Source organism: Mastigoproctus giganteus, chromosome 5 (assembly GCF_048544385.1).
Source record: "Mastigoproctus giganteus isolate SK-2022 chromosome 5, ASM4854438v1, whole genome shotgun sequence".
NCBI classification, from domain to species: Eukaryota; Metazoa; Arthropoda; class Arachnida; order Uropygi; family Thelyphonidae; genus Mastigoproctus; species Mastigoproctus giganteus.
In genome coordinates, this window is record NC_143579.1 from 75,486,511 (window position 1) to 75,503,215 (window position 16,705).

The window sequence follows — 16,705 nt, forward strand, 5'->3', positions numbered from 1 at the left end:
TCTTAAAGTTTTCAGACTTAGACCATTCTCACTGTGAACCCTTCTCATTTTCATTGGGATAAGAGCAAAATTAGCTTCCTGTATGATTTTCATATTTCTTGTTATTGTTTTATAAAGTATACAAGAAACAGGGTTGTAATTTGTAATTTAGCACTTTGCTGAGGAATATTACCCTAATCTTGAAGTAAGTAAAAAATTCATTATTTTTATTTTTTATTCAAGTTACTTTGATGCTGTTGTAGTGACTACTCAAAAGACAGTGTTTTCAAGGAAAAGGATGTTTTTTTTTTTTTTAGTGAGTAGACAACAAATTAATAATGTCGAATGATCTTGACACAACTGGTTCAGGGTTCTGATTTAGATCCAGTTTTATTTACAACGGTTATGAAGACACTACAAGTAACATTTCGGTAAGCAAGATAAAGTGGCTACAGATAATGAAATAGTAATATCTGTCAACAACAACAATAATAATTGGAGTTTGGAATGGGATACTTCTTCTACGAATCATCAAATAAAATCTGATATAAAGAAAAGTAGGAGAAAGCAAAGGACTATGGAGAAGAGTAAAAAGAATCTAGTGGGAGCGAGACATGTTCAAAGCTGCTAAGTGAATTTATTTTATTTATTGATTTGAAATTGTTTTTCTATAACTTTTGATTTAAATTTAGTAGTATAGTATTTTTTTGTGATTTTCTGATTAATTTGGTATATTTATCTTTACTTGGCCTTGTAATTGCATAGAAAACCATAGTCAACTTAACTTCTGCCAGCATTGTATCAATAGTAGCATTCGAATTCTGCCACCGCTGTTTTCGTATTGATATAGCAGATACTGGAAGTTTCTACATAACTTGTAGCAGTGTAATCAGTATCAGCAGAGGATTATAAACTAAAATATAGCACTACTTACGTGTTTTAATAATTTAACTTGTCACGTAGACCATAACATACGGCAGTAATATTCGTAGAGCTTTTAGAATCGGTGATTTGGCGTAGATATGATATCGCAAATAGCTAGAACAAGAGTTCGAACCACGCAGGTGGCAATAGATAGTTAAATTTATTATCTATTATAACTACTTAGATTTTACAAATGTAACGTTTTAACTTAATACATGTAACTTAAACTTGGTAGGAGATAAAACTCGATTTATTAACTTGATAGGAGATAACTTGATACTGAAAAAAAAAAAAAAAAAAATATATATATATATATATATATATATATATACAGTGGATTCCGGTTATTTGGGCCACTGGTTAATATTTGCAGCTGTTCATTTGGGGCAAATCTTAAAAAAAACAGACCAATCGAAAATAGCCAGGGTTTACTTTGCTTAATTGGGACAGCATGTCATTTAATCGGGGCAGGAGACCACAGCACTGGAGATTACCCTACGATTGTCTCCAGCGGTACCATGTGGTTTGGTCAAAATTCTGGAGGTCACAACCATAAAACAATAAAAACAATTAGCAGTCACCTGTTTATTTGGCTTTTCTGTTAGTGAAATCTATCATAAACGGACAGTAAACTCGATCTTACTGAATTTGCGATAATACCGACAGCTGAAATTCTGTGGATTATTATGGTGAAATGTGTTTACACTTCCATGAAATCTTTATATAAAAAAATTAATTTTCAGATCTTCTCTTCATTCCTATTTTTAAAGCTTTGTAACTCGTTACTCCGTTCTCACTTGCGTGTATTGTGTTACTTGCAATTTGTGTGCCGTGTTCTTTGTTATTGATTGCTTATCTTTTTACTGTTTTAAATTTTAACCCTCACCCACAAATATCAGTGAACAGAAATGTCAACTAGTTCGTATGTACATTAATTACAGTACGTATTAACTATTCCAATTATCACGTATATTCTTCTGATTTTCACGTATCATTTAATTTTTTAATTGGTAAGGTAATAAAGGGTAAATTTGTGCCTAATATATCTTTGCTTTTATAGCCTGTGAATAATATTCCTCATATTTTTGCTGATTAGAATCGCTGTTTAATAGAACTAAAATTCAATTCACAAACGTGATCACAATGACCGGTGCTTATTGCACTTCGTATAGTAAACAGTACTTTACTATGTTGAGTTTATCGTAAAGTGATTTGATTGTACAGTGAACCAATTGTAGAGGGGGGGGGTACATTGTCTTTAACTATTTACGTGAAACTTCAGATAATTGGGGCAGCCGCTTAATTGGGCCAAAATTCACTAGTCCCGATGTGTCCCAAATAACCGGAATGGACTGTATATATAGTGTTATTGTTGCATTGAGATGTAAATTTAGTGTAATATTTTTAATTGTATTGAAATTGAATCGAACTCATGCCTCAGAGCACCAAAGCAAAAAGCTCAAGATAGTGGGAGTGCTGTGGCTTGGGGGAGAACTGAGGGTGCGGTTTGTACTCTGAATCACAGCCTTTTGAAATGTATTGCTTGTTTGATGTTTGTAGACTATCAGGAATAGGACATTGCCACGGGGGGTGGAATTACTTTGTATGTGCTCGATGTAAGGAGCGTGAGGAAGTTAGGCGCCAACTCAGCGTTGTTATGGACCTTTATGAGAGCTTGAAGAACAGGGTAGATGCCCTTGAAGGATTTAAATTGGGGGCCCCAATGAAGCTCTCAGCTGCCCAACTCAACACCAGAGCTCACTCTTGTGCATCGGGCAACACAGTGGCAATCTTCAGGGCAGAATGCACTAGACCCAAACTAGCTAGTTATTGTTGGTGATTCAATTGTCAGGGAAATATATTGTGCAAAAAGGATAGGTAGAATAGGACCAAGGTATGGCTGCCAGAGGCAAAAGTTGATGACTTGTACGCGTTGGCACTAATGATATTACGAGTAGGAGAATGGCAGAATTACTTAAAAAGTACAGGTCAATGTTTAAAAAAAGCCACGAGTTAGGGTTGAATTTGAAAGTACCTGCAATTCGATCTAGGCACAATAGGAGGGAGTATGTGATGAGAGCCTTATCAATCAATACGGCCCTGGAGAGATGCAGGGCTGTATTGATTGTGCTTGCTAACAGGAGAGACTGCTTCTACAGGAATGGGATACACTTAAATAGAAAGGGTGCAAGAATATTTTCCGATGCTATCAAGGCAGTGTTGCCTAGTCAGAACACTGCTAACTTTGTTGGGGGATACACGGACTAATAGATTAACAGTAGCCTTAGGCAGAGGTGAAAGTAATTTTTCCATTGCTTCTATTGGAATGAGCAGCAGCCCAGAAAATAAGGTGCTGGGGATTTCAGAGGCTGCTGGGAGTCATTGCAGAGCAAGTAAATACATGGGCTGTGATAAGATAAGGTAGCTAAGAATAAGAACAGGTGCATATATACTTGCATGGACACCAATGCTAGGAGTCTAGTAAATAAATTTGATTAATTTGAGGTGCTGGTTAAAATCAAAGGCAGATATTGTTGGGATATCAGAGAAGTGGATTCACCGAGATATAAGGAATGCAGAAATGGAATTTGGGGAGTACAATGTGTACAGAAAGGATAGACAGGATAGGAAGGGAGGAGAGGTTATGTTGTTAGATAAGAAACAAAATCTAAGGAAGTGCATCCAGTTGACATAGGTGGATAGTACAATGTTGAGTCAGTTTGGTGACATAAGCACTGGGAAATCAAAATTGAGAGTAGGAGTATGTTATTAGCATTAGTAGAGGCATATGATGCAAGAAAGCTAGCTTATATAGCATCATCCAAAAAAAAAAAAAAAAAAATTTCCATTTCACCCATCCATTCACTTCAAATGCTTGTCTAGTTCTGCCATGAACATATTTAAGTTGTCAACCTCCACTGTGACAGATGAAAGGTTGTTCCAACTATCAACCACCCTCTGGTTAAAGGTGAATTTCTTCAAATCTATTCTACAATTCTTTCCTCAATTTGAATTTATGTCCCCTCAGGTGAGTAATCTGAGCAAGAGGAAGAATCCCATCAGCATTTGAGTTTGCTCAAACCATTCAAAGCCTTATACACCTCAATTAGATCAGCTTGCAGATGCCTAGTCAACAGACACTGAAATTTGCAGAACTTAAGTATTTCTTGATAAGAGCAACCTTTCGTTCCACTCATCAACCTTGTTACGCTTCTCTGTACTTGTTCCAGCAGCTCTACATCCTTCCTGAAATGAGACCTCCAGACCTGTATGCAGTACTCAAAGTATGGCCTGACCATTGCCTTATATACAATCACCTCCTTATCCCTGCTAGCAAAATTTCTGTTTATCATTGACAAGCAGGGGTGGGCCGTCCCAAGGTTTGCAAGGGGGCCATTGCACCCGGTTGTCAATGTTCAAGGGGTGCCTGAAAACCTGAAACTTATATACACATATGAAGAAAATTTTAAAGGGGTTGCCAAATTTCAGTTGGCACCCAGGCACCACATACAGTAGGAACACCCCTGTTGACAAGACACTGAGCTACCCTTGCAGTCTGTCTGCACTGTTCAAAAAACTTTATATCTGACTGCACAATTACCCCCAAATCCTTTTCATTCTCTGTCTTGAGTGTAGTACCACACAGTTGGTATGTTACTCTGGGGTTACTGCTATCCATATTTAGTTCTTTACCTTTGTCAGTGTTAAACTTCAGTTGCCACCTCTCAGCTCATCTGCTCAATGTTTCTAGAACCTGTTGCAGTAGTATACTACCACTGCTGTCATTAACAACCTGACCAACCTTCATATCGTCTGCAAAATTAGACATTAACCCTGATGTCTTTACCATTAACCCATTAACCCCATTGATAAATATAGAAAACAACACTGGGCTCAACTCTGAACACTGGGGAACTCCACTGATAACATTAGTTCACGAAGAGCAATGTACATCGATTACCACTCTGTCTTCCCCCACTCAACCATCATTTTATCCATTGTAGCAACTTGCCATACTGCTCCAATTTGTACAGTAGTCTTTCATGTGCAACAGTATCAAAAGTTTTGCTAAAATCAAAGTATGTGATATCAAAATTATTTTTTGCATCCAGTTGCTTTGTGACCATATCATAGTATCCAATCAAATTTGTCAGACAAGACTTCCCCTTTAACAAATTCATGCTGTGTCTGAACTATAACTGCAGTCTTGTCTAGATGATCCTGCAATGCTTCTTTAACCAGTGACTCCATTATTTTCCCTGGAACAGAAGTTAAACTAACAGATCTGTAATTACTTGTGTCACCCTTTGATCCCCATTTGTGAATTGGGAACACATTTGCACATCTCCAGTCTATGGGGGACCTCCCCTGATTCCAAGGAAGCTTTCATAATAATGATATACTTTCATAGTTATAGGCCTAATGACTTTACTCTGAGTATAATGAACAACTGTACAGAGAAGGAGTGAGCAGCCAGTAAAGCAGATTGTCTTACAATAGGGGATTTTAATTTCCCAGATATTGACTTAAACTTGTGGATTGGTTACTTGCACACTAGAAAGGATTTTATGGCTTTATTGGATGATTGTTTTCTACAGCAGCATGTTTGAGAGGCAACCACAGGGAGTAATACTCTTGATCTGATCTGATTATCAGTAGTGATTCTTCTTGCATTAAGAATCTGCAGATAAAGGAACCACTAGGTGTCAGTGATCACAGCGTACTGATATGAGATTTACTCAGTGATGTAACTACCATCAGGGTAGGGTTTTTGCTTTCGCTCAGGTGGTCTAAGATAGTTTTTAAATTTTATGGTGGTCTGAGATAGTTTTTAAATTTTATGCAGTGGGACCAACTGATGACATTACCAACAGCAAATGCAAAATGGTTAGCATTCAAAGAATTAATCTTGGAAGCAAAACCTTTCTTAGTTGATATATGAAAATTTGGCTTTTCATACCAACTAAGAAATATTGTTCAAGGTTTAGGCCTAAATGTATGTCAGATGAACTAATGAGACTCGTGACAAAGAAGAAAAATGCATGGGGTTGCATATAAATTATCAGGTGACACAGAAGCCTATGGTAGATATAAGCTGGTCTGTAATCAAGTATCAATAGAGGTTAGGCAGGTGAAGGCAGATTATGAGAAACCTTTGGCAAAGGATGCAAGGGAAAACAGCAATGATTTCTTTACTTATGTAAACTCTAGAGGGAAGAGGATGAATCAGATTGGTCCACTTGATATCGATGGTTCGACTATTGATGATCCTACTCAGGTAGCTGACAAACTGAATGAGTATTTTACATCTATATTCACACATTAGGAGTTATTTAGAGATGGGAATGCCAGAAGTTTATCAAACTGTAACAGGGTTTGATATTGCCCAGAGAGCAAATACAATTGAATTATGGAATACCTTTAAAACATTAATCATAGAAGTGTCGAATGTGTATAGCATTAAAAAAAAATACTCCACGAGGAAGATTCCAAGTTGGATGAATAATGAAGTTGCCATATTACTTGAGCAGAAAAAGATGGCATGGAAAAGTTACAGAGCAATAAAATGTACTGAAGCCTATAACAGCTACAAATTGATCGGTAATAGAGCCATTGAAAAGGTTAGGCTGGCAAAGAGAGCAGAGAGTGGGGATAAGGAATTCTTTGCATATATAAATGCAAAGAAGAGGACAAACCAAATCAGACCCTTATGTAATGGACTTGGGATAGTGTTGATACCCCAACTGAAGTTGCAGATGAACTCAACAGTTACTTTGCATTGATATTTACAGAAGAAAAACCCTTTATATTAAAGAGAAATTTTGGGAGTAAAGTTGAAAAAAATGTAATGAATGATATTGAAATTTCACATGATTATTTAATGAAAAAACTTTCAAGTTTACAGGCCAGTAAGACTCCTGGGGTTGATGGCATATACCCTATAATCTTAATTATAGGGTATATGCCATGGTATATAGGGAGGCGACAAGTGAGTGCATTGAACCATTGATACTAATTATGAGAGCATCACTGGACTCAGGAGTGATTCTGTTGAATTGGAAAAGTGCCAATATATCTCCAATACATCAGGGTGGTTATAAGAGTGAAGTTGGAAATTACCAGCCCATTGGTTTAACTTCAGTAGTAAAGAAAATCATGGAGGCAATGATCGAGGGTGCAATTCAGGATCATTTAGATAGAAATTGAATTCTGAAGGATACTCAGCATTGTTTTGTAAAGGGAAAACCATATTTAACTAATCTGATTAGCTATTTTGACAGGTCACTCAATAGCTGGATTTAGGAAATAATTTTGACATTGTTTATTTGGATTTCAGCAAAGAATTTGATTTATTTAGTCCCACATCAGCATTTACTTTATAAGCTTTAACAGGTTGGAATCACAGAGAAAATCCTTAGATGGATAGCAGGATGGCTTCAGGGCAGGAGGCAGAGGGTGTGATAAATGGTTATTCCTCAGATTGGGTTGATGTAAGAAGTGGGGCTTCCCAAGGATCAGGATTAGGACCACTGTTGTTTTTCATTTTCATAAATGATATTGATGAAGGGATAGATGGTGCAATATCTAAATTTGCAGATGATGTAAAGATTGGTAGAGTAGTTAATGATCATCACCAAGCAGAGCTTCTTCAGAGTGACCTAGATAGACATTCAGGGAATGTCAGAAAAATGGTAGCCATGCTATAATCCAGCAAAGTGTAAGGTATTACACATAGGAAACAGTAAAACCAAAATAACTTATACACTTGGTGCAGTTGAACTAAAGCCAGTAGTGGAGGAAAGCGACTTGGGTGTTACGATACGTTCAGACATGAAGTTCTCCGAGCATTATAGACAGGCTGCAAGGAAGGCCCATGGTGGCCTATCGAATAGTTCTAGAGATAAAGGCATCATAATCCCATTATATAAGGCTGTTTGACCACACTTTGAATATTGTGTTTAATTATGGAGATCGCATCTAAAGAAAGACATTGAGCTTCTTGAAAGGTTCCAAAGATGGGTAATTCACCTGTTGAGATCATCAAAAGGGCGTCCATATGAATATGAGGAAATACTTTGAATATGTGGGTTTGCAGAGCTTGGAAACTAGGTACCTTAGAGGAGACTTGATTGAGGTGTTTAATGCTCTGAGAGGCAAAAGTAAAATGAATGAGGATGAAATTTTCACAGTTACAAATGATTCTTGAACTGGGGCCATAAATTCAAGTTAAGGGGGAAGATGTTTAGGCTGGATTGCAGGAAGTTTTATTTTAGCCAACTAAATTACCTACATGGGTTGTAGAGGCTGACAGTTTGGGAAAATCAAAGGTCAGTAGTGAGGAAGAAAACACGTAGGTTGTTTATTTCCTTTTCTTTTATTAATTATTTGTTTTTTTTTTTTTTTTAATTTTCTTATTTATTTTATTTTATTTATTTTTGGCTGGTGCAGCATAAGCCATAGGCTTCCTTGCTCCCTGTGGCCTCTGGTGAGTATTGATTTGGCAAACCCAGGGTCCTGAGCTGGATATCATCATTCTTCTCTTTCTTGGTGATACCCTTCTACTTCTCTCTCTCAGGGTAATTCAGAATTTTTCTTTTGGTTGGTGCTGCATAAGCCTCAAGCTTCCGTGCACCATATGGCTAATAATAATACTCAAGGTTTGGCCGGACCATTGCCTTACAAGGCAATAATCACCTCCTTATTCTTGCTAGAAAAATTCCTGTATATCATTGACAAGACCCCATAATCTGCTCTGGCAGCCTGTCTGCATTGCTCAGAAAACTTCATATCTGAGTGCACAATTACATACACCCAGGTCTTTTTCATTCTCCACTACCCTCAGTGTAGTACTGCACAGTTGATTCGTTACTCTGGGGTTACTGCTACACATATACAGTACTTTGCATTTGTCAATGTTAAATTTCAGGTTGCCTTCTCAGCCTATCTGCCCAACTTTTCTAGATCCTGTTGCAATAACATACTGTCATTAACAATCCTACCAACCTTTATATTGTCTGCAAACTTGGACATTAAGCCTGATGTACCTTTATCACTATTACTGATAAATCTAGAAAACAACAATGGGCTAATAACATTAGTTCATGAAGAACAGTGTCCATTGATTACCACTCTGTCTTCTCCTACTCAACCATCCCTTTATCTTTATCCATACCAGCAACTTGCTCTTAATGCCATACTGCTCCAATTTTTACAGTAATCTTCCATGTGCAACTGTATCAAAAGCTTTACTGAAATCCAAGTATGGTATATCAAAATTATTTTTTTGTATCCACTTCCTTTGTGACCACATTATAGTATCCAATCAAATTGGTTAGATGAAACTTCCCCTCAACAAACCCATGCTCTCTCTCTCTCTCTCTCTCTCTCTCTCTCTGAACTATGATTTCAGTTGTTTAGATTATCCTGCTATGCTTCTTTAACCAGTGACACCATTATTTTCCGTGGAACAGAAGTTAAAATGACAGGTCTGTAATTACTCGTATTACTCTTTGATTCCCCTTTGTGAATTGGGGATACATTTGCACATCTCCAGACCATGGGGACCGCCCTTGAGTCCAAGGATGCTTGCATAATTATGGTCACAGGTTTGCTTACTTACTTTGCTGCATCCTTTAATATAACTGGATAGATCTCTTCCGCCCCAGATGCCTTTCTTCTGTTTAACTTCAATAGTTACTCCTTAAATTTGTTCTCAGTTATTATAAAATTATTTAGCTCACTGTTAAGAGTTTGATAAGCTTCTGGCCTCCAGTTCTCTACAGAATTCTTCATATGTGAATATAAATGCAAAAATACTCATTCAGTTTGTCAGCAGGATCAGCACTCGAACTATCAATATCAAGTGGAACACTGATTCATCCCCCTTCCTTCTAGAGTGTACATATGTAAAGAAGTCTTTGCTGTTTTTCTTTGCATCCCTTGCCAAGGATTTCTCCTAACTTCCTTTGTGGCTTTATTACAAACTAACTTATATCTACCATAGGCTTCTGTATTGCCTGCATAATTTATATGCATCCATGCATTTTTATTCTCTGCCACGAGATTCATTAATTCACATAACATCCATTTCCTAAACCTTAAACGGTATTTCTTCATTGGTATGAAAAGCCTAGTAGCCTTCTAAATTCTGAAAGGTTCCCATTTAGAATTTTTCTGTTGGTAACATCATCAGTTTTTCCCACAGTATAGAATTTAAAAACTCTTTGAGACCACTAATCACCTTTACAAAAGCAAAAACCCTTCCTTCTTACCCCTGATGGTAGTTCCATCTTTATGTAAATCCCACATCAATGCACTGTAATCACTGCCACCAAGTGGTTCCTTTATCTGTAAATTCTTAATGCACGAATAATCACTGCTGATAACCAGATCAAGAGTACTACTCTCTCTGGTTGCCTCTTGAACATGCTGTTGCTGCTGAAAACAATCATCCAATAAATCCCCAAAAATCTTGCTAGTGTATGAGTCACCAACTCAAGTTCTACTCAATACCTGGGAAGTTAAAATCCTCCATTATAAGACATTCTGATTTCCTGGCCCACTATTTCTTTATACAGCTGTTGGTTGTACTCATCACAGTGATTAGGCCTGTAACACACTCCTGCCCTCATTTTTGCTTTTCCAGTGCTTATATCACACCAGACTGACTCAACATTGCACTGTCCACCCATTTCAACTGGATACACTTCTTTAGATTTCATGTATTTCTTAACTAACAGCATAATCTATCCTCCCTTCCTATTCTGTCTGTCCTTTCTGTACACAACCCCAAATTCCAATTCTGCTTTCTTTTTATCTGTGTGACACCACATCTCTGATATCCCAACAATATCTACCTTTGATGTCTTGACCAGCACTTCAGTTTCATCAAATTTATTAACTGTACTCCTAGAATTTTTGTACTTGCAAGTATACATGCACCTGTTTTTACTCTTAATTACTCCAGCACAGCCCATTTATTTTCTGCTCTAATTTAACCCTAACTTGCAACTTTTTTTTCAACATTGACCTGTACTTGTTAATTAATTCTGCAGACCCCAACTCTTAATATCATTAGTGCCAACGTGTGGAACAATATCACCTTTTTGTGCCCTTAAAAGATGATATCTGCTCTACAAAGTCATCAATTTTGCCACTGGCAAATATACCTTGATCCTCTTCCACCTATCCTTTTTGCACAATATATTTTCCATCTCCCTGATTAGAATCACTGCAATAACTAGCTCCTGTGGGACCAGTGCATTCTGCCTTGAAGATTGAAGATTGCCACTGTGTTACCCGATGCACAAGAGTGAACTCTAATGTTGAGTTTGGCAGCGGAGAGCTTGATGGGTCCCCCATTTTAATTCCTTCAAGGCCATCTACCATACTCTTCAAACTCTCATAGATACCCATCAGATTGCTGTGTTGCTGCCTGATTTTTTTTTTTTTTTTTTTTTTTTTTTTTCCATACTCTCTCTCTCTCTCTCTCTCTCTCTCTCCACCTAGCACACATAGAAAGACATCCTCCTTGGCTAGATATCCTGTTCCAGAAAGGTTCGCAAACATTTCACAAGTTGCGAATTTTTTTGGCTGGGAGGTATTGGTGAATTGCCCCTTTGGTTCTCCCCCAAGCTACTACACTTTCACTACTTTGTGCCCATTGCTTCGCTCCTTTTGTCTAGGGTATGATTTCCGTTTAAATACAATTTAATTGATTAACAGTGAAAATTCATAAGATTAATAAAATTTAATTGATCAATTGACAATACTACACTAAGCTAATAGATTCCTACATGCAGTGATACATATTTCACTATCTAGTTGTATGTTTTATGTTAAGCTTTCAAGTTCGAGATATACGTTACGCTACGCTGTAACAATCAGTGTTAAATTTGTTATATCCATAGCTAAACACAAAAAAGATATATGCCTAACAAGTGATTAGAACCTTTGTAAGCTGCTTATTTATTGCAATTAAAACCCTACTATTCCTCTGCACTACTGGTTACGTGCTATGATATTCATGCCAAAATACTGTTACAATAGCAGTATGAGTAGTGAGTCGTAACTTACAAAATCACAGGCTAAATTTAAAATAAAAGGTAATGAATGTGACTGAGACTATTTAATCTATTTGTAAAACATGATTTAATATGTTAATTAATCAACAAGATGGTAAAAATTTCCAAAAAACATCTGTTTGCAGGATCTTAAAAGTTCTGTGGCCTGGCATTTATAATCTCGTTCCAGAACTTTTAACAGCATAAACACAATGTCATAAGAGATGGCATGTACAAGGGTAGGTCAATAAGTAATGAAATATAAGCCCTGACATCTTTATTAGCTGAGTTATTGTATCTCTCTTTCACATACATAAAATACAATATTTCAAATTTGTGAAAATATCACTCATTGTAAGAACCACCACACTTGCTGCATGTTCCAATGTTCTTTCCAGGCAGCCAATGCACTTTGGTATAAATCAAAAGGCTGACATTTACACCAATGTTTAATGCCATAAATGAGTTTTATGTCACTTTCAAGCACTTTACCATGCAGATACAATGCCTTCACTCTACCCAAGACAAAAAAATATGATGGGGCGAGGTCAAGGCTATTGAGTTGGTGAGGCATTATGTGCCACCCTAGCTCGGGCAGTCTTTGACAGTATCTGTGCTGTATGCTGTCTTGCATTAACCTGATGAAACTTGATGGCCTGCCAATTCACTTCAAGTCCTTTGGTTTTCAGAGCTCTATTATGCTTTTCCAGGGACAAGCAGTATCTTTCTTTGTTGATGGTTGTTCCACTTTCCAAGAAATCAATAAAAATTATGCCATTTTGATTCCAGAAGGTGGCCATAAGTTTTGGTATTTTATTTACAGGTGATGTCAGGTGTGCCCATTTCATTGATTGTCATTTTGTTTGTGAGTCATAGCAGAAGAGCCATGTTTCATCACATGTAACGACCCTCTTTAAAGCACTCAGGAGCACCAGAACCAAATCTCTTCTCCAGAAGATCTTTACAGATTGCTTTCCTCGCAGCCATTATCTCTTGTGTGAGCAACTTAGATTCCCATTGAATTGATCATGGTCAAAATGGTTCCCTTTGACATTTTCTCAGCATCCATTGCTTGTCTAGTGGCTATGCATCTGTAATTTTGAACGAGCTGGTCAGTCTTGACTGATGTTGGCCTTCCAGCTCAGTTTGTCTCTGTAAATCTGTGCTTTTGGTTAAATACGAATGTTGAAATCACCTTCCTGAAACCGTTAGAGCCACCTCTGGATGTTACTTCGATCAACTGTCCGGTCCCCATAGACTAGCAGGAGTTTTCGATGGATAGATGTGGCCAACTGATCATCCGACTTGAACAGGATATACATCACACACTTTTGCTGGAAACAGTTGTCACTTTGTCCATCTATATCTTCAGATTTAAAAACACCAGAAATATGATATTAGGTTTGTTAATGGGTAATTGGTAATACAACAAGTGTGCATCAAATTCCCCATCTTCCTTAGGCATGCATGCATGCATGCATGTGAATAATTAGACATTACTTATTGTCTTGTGCTATCAAAAAGGCTGTCAGGATTAGGGTTGCCACCTCTCTAACCTTAAAAATGAGGACATTTGGGCAGAAAAATCCGGACTTTTGAGGATGCTTTTCGCTATTGTGCCAAAACATGCTTTACATGTCTGTCTTTTCAAATATGCCGACACCTTTAATAACATTTTATTATGATAACAGGATAATAACACAGTCACTGACAAAGTAATAACATGTTAAATATTTTAATTGAATATCTCAAATCCCTTAAATTAACAGAATTCACACTTACCATTCTTATGCAGATTGCTTAACTTGTAAAAAATTATACACAAAAAATTTACTTATGGTATGAATAAAAGAAAAACTTATTTTTCTCAGTGTAATTTATTTGCTGTTCTCTACATTTCTTTTATATTTTTCCACTGATGCAATTTTTCTCTGTAAATCTGTGCTTTTGGTTAAATATGAATGGAAATCTTTACACAGCATGTCACTGAAATTGAATTTTATAAGCATTAGTCCCTTAATAGAATCCAATTAACTAGTTTCTATCCTTAGACCACTGCATCTCCATCATTGAAAAGTCTTTCAATAAATGCATTGTGGTGGTATGGAAAAGAAAAATTGAGCAATTATTAACAGCTCTGAGGAAAAAACTTTTCATTCTTATAGTTGGCTAAAATAATTAACCCATCTTATATTACAAGGAACAGAAACATCAATATCCTTACTTTCTGCTAAAAATTTTTTTAAATTATAAAACTGATCAAAGCACTTCACATCTCTCACACACACACACACACACACACACACACACACACACACACACACACACACACACACACACACACACACACACCCCTTTTGTATGACGGTACCTAATTGTTGAAACAACACTATCCCATTCAAGTGGTTCTCTTAAAGACATCCACCTTGAGGCTGTCACAGACATTCTCTCATTCTACCTGGGAGTCTAAAACGCTGATATTCTGGTGATACTTGACATAACGTGACCTCGACAATGTCCCCCGCATACACACTACTCAGACTCCTTCCAGTTACTATCTGGCAGAGTAGAGGCAGCACGATTATACACTAGCTGATCCAGAAATCTCCTAGAGAGTTACCAATAGGTTTGGCGTCTCCGTGGCCAGGTGGGAAGGAGCAGCAGTGCGTAGCACACGCTTCTTGATTAGACCGGGGTTCGAGCCCGTCACCACCAAATACGGAGGATGCGGGAAGGTCAGGGAATGAGCACCGCATATCCCGGAGCAATATGGCCTTAGTTGCTAATGCTCCTAAAAACCAAATAACAAACAAACAAACAAACCAATAGGTTTGGTCCTGTGTACTAACTAGCAGCTGGCCCGAAAACACTGTTTTACAGCTGTATCCTCGAAATGTAAGGAAGTTTGGATCTAGCCATGGTGTTCATCATAACTTCAAAAGACATCAATCATACTGCATGACAGAAGAGATGGGGGAGGGTTAACCGGAACTTGGCTCTGGAGATTAAACATGGGTTCCACCACTTCAAACCTCCAATAAGCAAAGTGGTAGTATTGCACTGGTTGATGAGTCATCTACCACCTAGTATTACCTGGTAACACAGAGGGGCAGCATTCCTCCGTGTAGTGTGGGTGCCACACTTCAAACCCAGCTTACGTTGGTTCACACCTGGATGGTCACCCACAGTGTGGTTCCACATGGGGATTATACCCAGGATTACTAACAGTTCCACATCGTGAAGGTGCAAACAGAGGATTTGGCAGTCACAGACCATCCAGACTTTGCCGAAATTGGGATCACCTGACTTGAGTGTCTGGGTATATTCTTACAATGTGTACGCCATATCTAAAAATTTCATTACTTCATACAGCATGTCCCCCCCCCCACGTTTTCTTACTATTGAATACACCATGAATTGTCAAACTAATAGAGCAAACTTATCTGCGAAAAGATCTAAACCTTCCAAACACTTAGTTCACTTGATAAATATACATGGTCTCAGTTCTAATCTCAATGATGCTTATTTCCACTTAAAGTCTGCCAAACCCCATGTACTTTTTCTGACAGAATCTCAGTTATCGGTTGATTCAACTACTGCTCATTTTAGTTGCCCAAATTATTCGCTGTATGATTTCTTTAGCCCAAAGGTGGTACTTGTGCATATGTCCATTCCGATATACCCTGTCAGAGACTTGGTAATTTGTAATCTCTTTTCGATCTTCTCTGGCTTAAAATCTCTCTACCTTATTCTGTCAAATTCATCTGTTGTCAACCGTTCTTCCAACTCCACTAATCACTTAACTCTTTGACTTTCTCGCTTTGCAACCTGACTTTCTCCAGTCCCACTTTCCCTAACAGTGAGGTAATTTTCCTTCGTGATTTTAATGTTCACAACTCCAGCTGGCTTCCATTCTCTAGTCACACTGACCCAGCTGGTTGAGATGCTGTGGCTTTTGGAATTGCTAATGACCATGCACAGATTGTTCAATTACTTACCAGAATACTGGACAATCCTAACCATACAGCCAACACGCTTGATCTTTTTCTCACAAACAACCCTTCTAAGTACACAGTCGAAGTGAGAGGTTCTTTAGGTACCTCAGATCACAACTTGGTGATTGTCTCTTCTCCAATGGAGCCTTTATCTATTCCCAACCTTGTGTTGTTTGGCATTACAAGAAGGCAAAATGGGATGACCTGCAATATTTCTTTTCTTCTTTACCTTGGTCAGATTACTGTTTCAAAATTTTCGAAGTCAACGTTTGCTCAGATTGTGTCCATGAAATTATTCATGTAGAAATAGAATCCTTTATTCCACACTCCACTTTAAAATCTCGTCCTTTATCTAAACCTTGGTTTTCTAATAAATGTGCTGAGGTGCCTCCGTAGCCAGGTGGAAAGGAGCAGCAGTGCGTAGCACACGCTTCTTGATTAGACCGGGGTTCGAGCCCGTCACCACCAAATATGGAGGATGCGGAAAGCTCAGGGAATGACCACCGCATATCCCGGAGCAATGTGGCCTTTGTTGCTAATGCTCCTAAAAACCAAACAACAACAACAATAAATGTGCTAAGGCTGTTCAAGAGAAGAATGTTGCATATCGTAATTGGCTTGTTCCCAATTCTTCAGTTTCATTTTCTGCCTATGCCAAAGCTCGCAACAATCGTAAAGCAGTTATTAATCAGTCCAAACTAGATTTTGAATAGGCTAAGAGTAGAAAACTTGTTTTTTCCCTAA

General features: G+C 37.7%; 1 protein-coding gene across 2 annotated transcripts in view; it reads left to right on the forward strand.

Moving 5' to 3' along the window:
• The window catches only part of RagC-D (Ras-related GTP binding C/D), a 166,652-nt gene that overhangs the window by 29,035 nt on the left and 120,912 nt on the right, over nucleotides 1-16,705 (forward strand). The window contains exon 1 of one of the 2 annotated variants that reach the window (XM_090373299.1): nucleotides 12,135-12,205. The exons of the other annotated variant lie outside the window; for it this stretch is intronic. The gene's annotated coding sequence lies outside the window, so the exon portion shown is untranslated. Of the gene's footprint in view, nucleotides 1-12,134; nucleotides 12,206-16,705 lie in introns of those variants that run through there. 2 annotated transcript variants of the gene reach the window in all.